This window comes from Leucoraja erinacea, chromosome 36, assembly GCF_028641065.1.
Source record: "Leucoraja erinacea ecotype New England chromosome 36, Leri_hhj_1, whole genome shotgun sequence".
Classification (NCBI taxonomy): Eukaryota; Metazoa; Chordata; class Chondrichthyes; order Rajiformes; family Rajidae; genus Leucoraja; species Leucoraja erinaceus.
The window spans coordinates 14,550,052-14,562,211 of NC_073412.1; the positions used below are offsets into that span (position 1 = coordinate 14,550,052).

A 12,160-nucleotide genomic window follows, 5' to 3' on the forward strand; every position below is an offset into this window, starting at 1 on the left:
CTGATCCACCTCGAACCAACTGGAATATGAGTCCACCAGGACCAGGAAGTGCTTGCCACGCCATTCGAACAGGTCCACGGCAACAGACATCCATGGGAGCTCGGGTGCCAGCTGCTGCAGGAGAGGCTGGCGCTGCTGATGAGGATGGAGACTGTTACAGGCAGCGCAAGCGGAGACCCTGTCACGGATGTCCTGAGCCATACCTGGCCAGAAGAATTGGCTCTGGGCCTGGGACAAAGTGGCCTCCACCCCGGGGTGGCTGCTGTGTGCAGACTGAAAATAGTGATCCCGCAGGGCGGCCGGCACCACGACCTTGTGACCCTTTACCACCACGCCGGCATGCAGCACCAATTCATCCCGAACCAGGAAGTAGGGCACAGCACCAGCAGGCAGGGAAGAGCGTCGGTCAGGCCAACCACGGGGGATAACGTCCGCAAGTTGTTGCAGGGCAGGATCATCAGCAGTGTGTTTGACCAGGGACTGCATCTGCTGGGAAGGAACAATGTTAACGTTCAGTACCATCAGGTCAGACGATTCGTATGGGTGGCGGGCAACGGAAGGGAGCGGCGCACGGGACAAGGTGTCGGCCACGAACATATCTTTGCCCTTGCGGTACACAATCTGGAACGTGAAACGCTGGAGCTGCAGCATCATCCGCTGCAACGGGAAGAGGCGACATGAATAGGCTTATTCAAAATAGTGACCAGCGGCTGGTGGTCAGTCTCAATGGTGAAGGTGTTGCCCAGAATGTAGTCCTTGAACTTGGAGCAAGCGAACACCACGGCAAGTAGTTCCTTCTCGATCTGGGCATAACGTTGCTCGGCAGGGGTCATGGTGCGAGAAGCGTAGGAGACAGGTAGCTGCAGGCCGTCATAAAGCTGCAGACAAGCGGCACCGAGACCGAACTTAGAGGCATCACAAGTGAGGACAATGGGTCTGTGCAGATCGAAGAGCTTAAGAGTCGGCGTGTGTGCGAGCTTGGACTTCAGAGCCACGAACGCCGACTGGTGATGCGGGAGCCAGACCCATGCGGAGTCCTTCTTGATCAGCTCCCTCAGGGGAGCACTCAGTTCACTGAGGTCGGGTATGAACTTCCCCAGGTAATTGACCATGCCCAGGAAGCGCTGCAGGCCGGGAACATCAGTAGGAGCGGGCATCTCTGTGACTGCCGATGTTTTCTGGGGGTCGGGCTTCAAACCCCCCGCCGTGAAAACGTGGCCAACGTAAGTGACTTCCGGGACTCGGAACCGACACTTCTTCGGGTTGAGCTTGAGATTGATCTCACGAGCCCTGTCCAGGACTTTGCGGAGGTGCAGGTCGTGCTCAGCGACGTCCCTCCCGTACACCAGAATGTCATCCACGATGATGGCGCACGGTAACCCAGCAAAAACCTCACTAGCCGAGTTGATCCCGAACGGCATGCGGAGGAAACGGAACCTGCCGAAGGGTGTGCTGAAGGTGGTGAGGAATGAGGAGTGTTCATCTAGAGGGATCTGCCAAAAGGAGCTCTTGGCGTCTAGGACAGAGAAGACAGTGGCAGGACCGACCTGTGCAGCGACGTCCTTCACCGTCCACATGGGGTAGTGCGGGCGCTTGATGGCAAGGTTCAGGTCCTTTGGGTTGATGCAGATCCGGATCTCGCTCTTGTCCTTCTTGGCAGCGACGACCATGGTGGAGACCCACCTGGTGGGAGCGCTCACCTCCTTGAGGATGCCCATGGTCACCATATCACGCAGAGTAGATTCCACGCGGCCCTTCATTGCAAAGGAGACGCGGTGGGCCGGTCGAATCACCGGGTCGACACTCGGGTCGACAACAATCTTATAGTCACAGGGCAATTTGCCCAGAATGTCATCAAAACGGTCGGGGTATTCGACCAGGGGGTCCATGGGCGCCTGCACCAGGTGAATTCCGTGGTGGAAGGAAACCAAACCAAGGTCCTGGCATGCACGGGCGCCCAACAGGGTGACGTTGTCAGAATCCAGCAGGTGGAAGGTGAGGGGCCGAGAGGTCTCAAGGACTGTGCAGATAAGCGTTGCCTTTCCCACTGGAACCAGAACACCTCCCCCATAGGCATGAAGGCGGGTGTCACCGGGAGTAACTCTCTCACCAGATCTGATCTGCTTGAAGAGGCTGACAAACATAACATTGGCGAAGGCACCAGTTAGGTGGCTGAAAACGAATGGCCATTCACAGTAACATGCACAGAGGGATCTGTTATCGTAGCAGGTGCACCCAAAAGCGAAAACACCGTTGAATCGCCATGGGAGGAGCTTGTATCAGAGTCTGGGTGTTCATCCGACTGGTGCTGGGAACCCAGCGCGCTATCAGGATCTGCAAGGTTGTTTAAATTCCTCCTTGAAGCAGGGACCGGCTTCCCACGGGAACGACAAGCTGCCGAAAAGTGGTTCAGTTTGCCACAGGAATTACAAGTCTTACCCTGCGCGGGGCAAACGTTGAATTGATGAGACGAAAAATTACAATTGGGGCAGTGGCGTGTGGTGGTTGTGGTTGCGACCTTAGCGGGCAGGGCCGCGGGGTTGCGTCGTGGCGGACCAGCATTCTGCTGGCGGCCAGCTGCACCGGTAAAGTTAATGTCCTGGGACACTGGTTGAGACACGGAGCCAACAGCAGAGGCCATACGGGCGGCATGCATGGCATCCCTTAATGTCAAATCCGGTTTCATAAGGAGCTCGTCACGCAGCTTAGCGTTTAGGAGACCATTGACCAGGACATCCCTGATCAATTCCTACGTGGAGATCGTTTCAAGGCGACAGCGCCGAGCTAAATGACGCAAAGAGGCAATAAAAGCGTCAATATGCTCGCCGGGAAGCTGCCGCCTCTGGAAGAATTTAAAGCGTTCGATAATGTTATTGGTAGGGATATCACAGAGGGCAGTGAACTTAGCCATGAGACATACCGGGTCCCGACGGTCCTCACCGGGGGCGAAGTCAAACGAAGCATAGTGATCCATGGCCTCCGGGCCAGCGAGGTTGAGCAGCAGGTGAGCCTGTACAGCAGGGGTGGCATCAGGATGAGCGATGGCAATGTAATGTTCAAAGTCGCGCTGGAACACAGTCCAGCGGTGGACAATGTCCGTGTCAAAGACCAAAGTGTCGGGTCGACGACAGGAGTTGGACATCATGAAAACGGGCGGGGGGGGAACAACTGGGAGAAAGCAAAGAATAAAAAGAAAACCGATAAACAGGAGACGCGAGTCTACCGCTGTGACACCATGTAAAATGACTTGATCCTACACAGAGTCTTTTACTAACTGTTTATTACAATCACTAACACACACTATGCAATAGCTGTCCGTGGTCATCACTGGAGCTAGAGGGTGAGCTGGAGGTGGGGACACTACAATTATACTAGAGACAATGGGGTGTGGTTAGTAGTGGTGAGGTCACTATGTTAAAGGAACATGCACTGATCTACACCTTCAGTTTTGGATATTTATTCCCCTGAGAAAAAGGTTCTGACTGATTATCCTATCTGTGTCTCTCATAATTTTATATACTTATACCGTCTCCCCTCAACCTCTGCCATTCCAGAGAAAACAATCCTAGTCTATCCAACCTTTCCCTGCAGCTGAAACCCTCCAATCCAGGCAGCATTCAGGAAATCTCTGCACCCTTTCCAAAGCCTCCATATACTTCCTGTATTGAGATGACCAGAACTGCATGCAATGCTCCAACTGTGGCCTAACCAACGTCCTATAAACATAGAAACATAGAAAATAGGTGCAGGAGTAGGCCATTCGGCCCTTCGAGCCTGCACCGCCCTTCAATATGATCATGGCTGATCATCCAACTCAGTATCCTGTACCTGCCTTCTCTCCATACCCCCTGATACCTTTAGCCACATGGGCCACATCTAAGTACCTCTTAAATATAGCCAATGAACTGGCCTCAACTACCTTCTGTCGCAGAGAATTCCACAGATTCACCACTCTCTGTGTGAAAAATGTTTTTCTCATCTCGGTCCGAAAAGATTTCCCCCTTATCCTTAAACTGTGATCCCTTGCTCTGGACTTCCCCAACATCGGGAACAATCTTCCTGCATCTAGCCTGTCCAAGCCCTTAAGAATTTTGTAAGTTTCTATAAGAGCCCCCTCAATCTTCTAAATTCTAGCGAGTACAAGCCGAGTCTATCCAGTCTTTCTTCATATGAAAGTCCTGACATCCCAGGAATCAGTCTGGTGAACCTTCTCTGTACTCCCTCTATGGCAAGAATGTTGTTCCTCAGATTAGGAGAACAAAACTGTATGCAATACTCCAGGTGTGGTCTCACCAAGACTCTGTACAGCTGCAGTAGAACCTCCCTGCTCCTATACTCAAATCATTTTGCTATGAATGCTAACATACCATTGGCTTAAATCTGTATCATGGCTTCCTGACTCTTATATTCAATGCCCCTAGCAGTGAAGGTAAACATACCAAATGCCTCTTTAGAATAGAATAGAATAGAATAGAATAGAATAGAATAGAATAGAATAGAATAGAATAGAATATCTCTTTATTGTCATTGCACATGGTACAACAAAATTTTAAAAAGTCAATCCCACGGTGCGATTCACAAGAGCAATTGTAAATATATAAGAAAAGGTGAAAACATATGCATATAAAAAAAAGAAAAAAAATTACAGATAAATAACAATAGCAGCTGAGGTAGAATCATTCAGTTGAATGTGAGTGTTATTTCTTATTTTGCATTGTTAAGTTCACGTATGGCTATGGGGTAGAAGCTGTCTCTGAGTCTGTTTGTGCCAGTTTTGAAAGACCTGTACCGTCTGCCAGAGGGCAGCAGGTGGAACGGGTTGTGTCCAGGGTGGGAAGGGTCATTCAGGATGTTGGCTGCCCTGCCAAGGCAGCGAGAGCTGAAGATGTCCTTCAGGGAGGGCAGTGGGCAGCCAGTGATTTTTTGTGCGGTGTTGATGACCCTTTGAAGGGCTCTCCTGTCCGCTGCAGAGCAGCTGGCATACCATGTGGTTATACAGTACACCAGCACACTCTCGATGGAGCAGCGGTAGAAGGACACCAGCAGCTTCTCCTCCAGGTTGTTTTTCCTGAGGATCCTCAGAAAGTAGAGTCGCTGCTGGGCCTTCTTGACTGCTGTGGTGGTGTTTGTAGTCCAGGAGAGATCCTCCGTAATTTGTGTGCCCAGGAATCTGAAGTCTGAGACCCTTTCCACACAGTCCCCATTGATGAATAGGGGTTTGGCGGCTGCACTGTTCTTACGGAAGTCTATGATAATTTCCTTTGTTTTTGTGGTGTTTAGGATGAGGTTGTTGTCTGAACACCACGCTGCCAGTCTTTGGACTTCCTCCCTGTAGGCTGTCTCATCTCCTCCCGAGATACGTCCAACCACAGTCGTGTCGTCCGCAAACTTGACGATGGTGTTGGTGGAGTGGGCGGGGGCACAATCGTGGGTGTAGAGGGCGTAGAGGAGGGGGCTGAACACACAGCCCTGTGGGGAGCCAGTGCTGAGTGTGATGGGGGTGGAGAGGTGATGGCCCAGTCTGACGGTCTGGGGGCGGTTAGACAGATAGTCCTTGATCCAGAGGCAGATGGGTTGGGAGAGTCCTAAATCCATGAGTTTGGTGACCAATCTGCTGGGGATGATGGTATTGAAGGCGGAGCTAAAGTCAATGAAAAGCATCCTCACATAGCTCCCCTGGTGTTCGAGGTGGGTCAGTGCAGTGTGAAAAGCAGTGGCGATGGCATCCTCAGTCGACCTATTTGCTCTGTAGGCAAACTGGTGTGGATCGAAGGTGGGCGGGAGGCTGGCTTTGATGTGCTGCTGGACCAGCCTCTCGAAACACTTCATGATGACTGGTGTGAGAGTGACCAGTCGGTAGTCGTTAAGGCCGCTGATAACAGGCTTTTTTGGTAGTGGGATGATTGTGGCAGACTTCAGGCACGGTGGGATGATGGATTTGGACAGGGACAGGTTGAAGATTTTCGTGAAGACCTCGGAGAGCTGGTCTGAACATTCCTTCAGAACCCTTCCTGTCACGCCATCCGGGCCGGCAGCCTTCCTCGGGTTCACCGCCCTGAGCACCCGCCTCACTTCATGCTCCTGCAGAGTGAGGGTGTAGTTGTTGTTGTTAGGGGCTGGTGGGAGAATGGTGACAAACTCTTCTGGTTCTGCCTCGAAGCGAGCAAAGAAGCAGTTCAGCTCCTCTGCCAGTGAGGCATCGCCGTTGGCCGTCGTGCTGTTGCTGGGCTTGTAGTTGGTGATGTGCTGGATGCCCTGCCACACCCGCCGTGGATCGTTGTTGTTAAAGTGGTCCTCTATCTTCCTCTTGTGGGCCGCTTTGGCATCCCTGATGCCTTTCTTCAGGTTGGCTCTAGCAGCGCTGTACAGGGCTCTGTCGCCAGATCTGTAGGCGGTGTTGCGTTCCTTGAGGAGAGTTTGGACCTCTTTTGTCATCCACAAGAGCAATTTTAAGAAAAGGTAAAAACATATGCATATAAAAAAAAGAAGAAAATTACAGATAAATAACAATAGCAGCTGAGGTAGAACCATTTCTAGAGGGAGTTAGATGTGGCCCTTGTTGCTAAGGGGATCAGGGGGTATGGAGAGAAGCAGGTACGGGATACTGAGTTGGATGATCAGCCATGATCATATTGAATGGCGGTGCAGGCTCAAAGGGCCGAATGGCCTACTCCTGCACCTAATTTCTATGTTTCTATGTTTCTATTCAGTTGAATGTGAGTGTTATTTCTTATTTTGCATTGTTAAGTTCACGTATGGCTATGGGGTAGAAGCTGTCTCTGAGTCTGTTTGTGCCAGTTTTGAAAGACCTGTACAGAGTTTTGAAAGACCTGTACCTGTAACATTTAACACCCTATCTACTTGTGCTGCCACCTTCAGTGAGCTATGAACTCGATCGAAGGGGCAACCTTTTCATACAGAGGGTGGTGAGTATATGGAACAAGTTGCCAGAGGAAGCGGTTGAGGGAGGAGCAATTACAATGTTTAAAAGTTATTTGGACCGGTTCAAGGATAGGAAAGGTTTAGAGGGACGTGGACCAAACGTTGACAAATGGGACTAGCTTTGATTCATAGGCACCTTGCTCAGTCTGGATGAGTTGGGTAGAGGGTGTGTTTCCCTGCTGTGTGACTCCATGAAACTATTATGTGCTCTACCACCTACAGTGCTTTCCCTCTATGAGCTACACCCTGTCCCAGATTGTCCCAGACTGCTCCCATTCCCAACTTTTTCCTTCACATGCCCTGACTCCCTTTGCTATTCACATTGAGTCATGGAGAATCACCAAAGGACACTTCCCCTTTGGCCCATTCATGAATACCCTTCTCCCTAAGGTATCAATAGACAATAGGTGCAGGAGTAGGCCATTCGGCACTTTCGAGCCAGCACCACCATTCACTGTGATCATGGTTGATCATCCACAATCAGTGCCCCGTTCCTGCCTTCTCCCCATATCCCTCGATTCCACTGTCTTTAAGAGCTTGATCTAACTCTCTTGAAAGCATCCAGATAATTGGCCTCCACTGCCTTCTGAGACAGAGAATTCAACAGATTCACAACTCTCTGGGTGAAAAAGTGTTTCCTCATCTCCATTCTAAATGGCCAACCCCTTATTCTTAAACTATGGCCCCTGGTTCTGGACTCCCCCAACAATAAGAACATATTTCCTGCCTCTAGCAATATATAAGATATAAAATATATGGCCATATAAGGATCATATATGATTCATATATGATCATATATAATGTATACAAAGTTGACCATATGGTCCACTGAGGTAGGGGTCAGTGTTGTCCCACCTTACATTGGAGCAGTAATGGCTGGGATGAGAACAAAACCTTGGGTTGATTTCCTGTGCTTCGAGTGTCCCACTGACGATACATTAGTTTTGCAACTGTAGGAAGCGTGGCAGCATTTTATCAACAAGCAAGTTCCCAGCAAGTGCTCTGATATAAATGTCTGCTATTGTACCCCATTCTCCTGCCTTCTCCCCATAACCTCTGACACCCGTACTAATCAAGAATCTATCCATCTCTGCCTTAAAAATATCCACTGACTTGGCCTCCACAGCCTTCTGCGGCAAAGAATTCCACAGATTCGCCACCTTCTGACTAAAGAAATTCCTGCTCATCTCCTTCCTAAAAGAACGTCCTTTAATTCTGAGCCTGTGACCCCCAGTCCTAGACTCTCCCAGTAGTGGAAATATCCTCTCCACATCCACTCCATCCAAGCCTTTCACTATTCTGTTCAGCGGCCAGTGAGGTACTAGACAACTGGAGGATGGCAAATGTAGTTTGTCTTTTCAAGAAGGGCGACAGGGAAAAGCGTGATTTAAATTAGAGCTAAAACACGGAAACAAGCCCTGTGGCTGACCGGGTCCACGCAGACCAACGCACACTTATACTATCCTACAAACACTGGGGACAAGTTACAGTTATACCAAGCCAATTAAGCTACAAGTCTTTGTAGTGTTGGAGGAAACCAGAGATCCGAGAGAAAACCAATGGGGTGAACGTACAAACTTTGTACAGCCAGCAACCTGCGTCTCTGGCGCTGTAAGGCAGCAACTCTACCACTGCGCCACCGTGCCGCCCACCGTACTGGCTGGAAACCCATTGGTATCCGGTGTGAAGTTCTAACTCCAAGGGGTGTGTGATTTGCTGGCAGATCCCCTTCCCCGAGCTTCTGTTTCCCTGCAAGAGGACCTCCAGGATCCGAGGATTGACACGGGAGAGTTTGTGATGCTGAACTTGTGGCCAAAGGAGAGTTATTGTCCGCAGTCAAACATTGTTGGTGGTGGAGCAGTACAATGCCAAATAAACGCTGTGTAAATAATCTTGTTTTGGCTTTGTGCCTTCCACTCTCGCTGTGTTTAATCATCCCAGCCGGCCTGCACTGCACTGCACTGCACATGCAGAAAGTGAGACTGTAATTAATTGCAGGCGTCTGCCTGGCTCATCCAGTGCTCACAAGCCTGGAGTTAAGGCCAGCATCCTGCATCGGCCGACACCGCTGTGCTCAGTAATGAAGGGCAGTGATCCGTGTACCATCTTAGCCACCTCATCTATCTGTGCTGCTGTGTTTAGGGGGCCTCTTGTTCATGTGTCCCTCAGTACTTAACAAACATTTAGAGTCTGAAGAAGGGTCTCGACCCGAAACATCACCCATTCCTTCTCTCCAGAGATGCTGCCTGACTCACTGAGTTACTCCAGCTTTTTGTGTCTATCTTCCATGCTTCTTCTTCTTGTGTATGGCGTGCACAGCCTAAAGTTGTAGATCAAGTAGCATGAAAAACGACATCTATTTGTTTGTGCACATCAGGTTGATTGCATTAGTCAAAACAGGGTGGACCACGTGAAGGTTGCAATCTCCCACTCCTATCTTAAGGGGTTGGACAGGCTAGATGCAGGAAGATTGTTCCCGATGTTGGTGAAGTCCAGGACAAGGGGTCACAGCTTAAGGATAAGGGGGAAATCCTTTAAAACCGAGATGAGAAGAACTTTTTTCACACAGAGAGTGGTGAATCTCTGGAACTCTCTGCCACAGAGGGTAGTTGAGGCCAGTTCATTGGCTATATTTAAGAGGGAGTCAGATGTGGCCCTTGTGGCCAAGGGGATCAGGGGGTATGGAGAGAAGGCAGGTACGGGATACTGAGTTGGATGATCAGCCATGATCATATTGGATGGCGGTGCAGGCTCGAAGGGCCGAATGGCCTACTCCGGCACCTAATTTCTATGTTTCTATGTTTCTATCTTCCACTTGGAGAGGAAGATGGATATTCAGTAACATGTAGCCAGATACATAGATGGAAGGATATGGGTCAAAGGCAGGCAGGTTTGATGCAGGCGTCTCAGGATAGAAAGGTCAGGAGGGGAATACTGACTACTGGAATGTTTTGCAGCAGATGCTGTAGATGGGTAAGTTGGGCTGAAGGGCCTGTTGCCATGCTGTGACTATCTATGGCTCTCTAGGGCCCCACCATTCATTGTGCACTCCTACCATTATTAATTCTCCCAAAACCTTACATTTTCCAGAATTGAATTTGATCTACTGTTTCTCTGCCAATCTTACCAGCTCATCAATAGACAATAGCCAATAGGTGCAGGAGTAGGCCATTCGGCCCTTCGAGCCAGCACCACAATTCAATGTGATCATGTCTGATCATCCACCATCAGTTCCTGCCTTCTCCCCATATCTCCTGATTCGGCTATTTTTAACAGCCCTATCTAGCTCTCTCTTGAAAGCATCCAGAGAACCTGGCTCCACCACCCTCCGAGGCAGAGAATTCCACACTCACAACTCTCTGTGAGAAAAAGTGTTTCCTCGTCTCCGTTCTAAATGGCTTACTCCTTATTCTTAAACTGTGGCCCCTGGTTCTGGACTCCCCCAACATCGGGAACATGTTTCCTGCCTCTACCATGTCCAAACCCTGAACAATCATCAATTCCATCCTGTGGTGTAAGTGTCTCCTTTCAGCATAACATTAGTTCTCATGTGTAAGATGTGTAAGAAGCCAATAATTCTCCTTTGGCCCAAGTTCAGCATGCCTGGAGTCGGGGATATTCGTTATTCGGAGAGGCCGGACAGACTTGGATTGGTATGCTGGAGGTTGAGGGGATGTTAGGTCTTTTTTCTCTGGAGCCCAGAAGGTTGAGGGGGGACTTGATAGAGGTCTTTAAAATGATGAGAAGGATAGACAGAGTTGATGTGGACAAGCTTTTCCCTTTGAGAATAGGGAGGATTCAAACAAGAGGACATGACTTCAGAATTAAGGGACATAAGTTTAGGGGTAATATGAGGGGGAACTTCTTTACTCAGAGAGTGGTAGCGGTGTGGAATGAGCTTCCAGTGGAAGTGGTGGAGGCAGGTTCATTGGTATCATTTAAAAATAAATTGGATAGGCATATGGATGAGAAGGGAATGGAGGGTTATGGTATGAGTGCAGGCAGGTGGGACTAAGGGGAAAAAAATTTGTTCGGCACGGACTTGTAGGGCCGAGATGGCCTGTTTCCGTGCTGTAATTGTTATATGTTATATGGTTATATGGTCTGATAGTTTAGTTTAGAGATTGAGTCATAGAATGACATAGTATGGAAACAGGGCCTTTGGCCCAACATGCTCACACCGGCCAATATGTCCCAGCTACACTAGTTCCACCTTTCCGTGTTTGGCCCACATCCCTCTAAACCTATCCTATCCATGTACCTGTCTAGATGTTTCTTAAATATTGCAATAGTGCATGCCTCAACTACTTCCGGCAGCTCGTTCCACCACTGTTTGAGTAAAAAAATGTTACCCCTCAGGTTCCTATTAAATCTTTCCCCCCTCGCCTTAAACCAATATGGTCTAGGTCTCGATTCGCCTAGTCTGTGTATTTTCCCAATCTATTCCTCTCATGATTTTTTTATACACATCTTCATCCTCCTCCTGTGCTCCAAGGAATAAAGTTCTAGCCTGCTAAACCTCTCCACATAGCTCAGTCATTCGAGTCCTAGGAATGATAATTACGGTATTTATATCCCTTAGTCGATTCAGTGAAAACACCGACTAGAATACTGTAAATCATCCTTTATTTCACCATGGTGACTAGGTTTCTCTGTATCTCCCTGGGAAGCTCTCCCAATGGATCACGGAGAAACACGTGCTCAAACAGAAGGATTAACATATATATATATGTTGATACAAAGGGTGGTGAATCTAAACCAATAGCTACAGTATCACATGGTTATACAGGTGGGGACAATCTCTCTACCCAATTACAATCAGACACAGCATAATACATCTTGGCCAATTACAATAGCATTAAACATCATTTAAACATCACATGTTTTCCAGGATAAACGATGTCACAGCAAGGATAATGAAACTTAACTAAATTATGTCAAAATAAGGAAATTAAAGTTTAACTCAGAATACTTCAACCTTAGTCCTAGAGTATCCCCAATTCTACATATTCTCAGCAACATCCTCGTAAAAGTTCTCTGAATCCTTTCAAGCTTGACAACATCTTTCCTATAATGGTGGCCAAAACTGAAGCCAATAGTTTAAATGTGGCCTCACCAACATCTTGTACAACGGCTACACAACCTCCCGACTTCTATCCTCAGATGGGGGGTACTGAACTTTGCGACCTATGCATTAAATAGCAGGGTTGTGGAGAGC

The 12,160-nt window shown here is 48.9% G+C and overlaps 1 protein-coding gene across 1 annotated transcript in view; it reads left to right on the forward strand.

The window, feature by feature from the left end:
* The window catches only part of tln2b (talin 2b), a 321,397-nt gene that overhangs the window by 289,064 nt on the left and 20,173 nt on the right, over positions 1–12,160 (forward strand).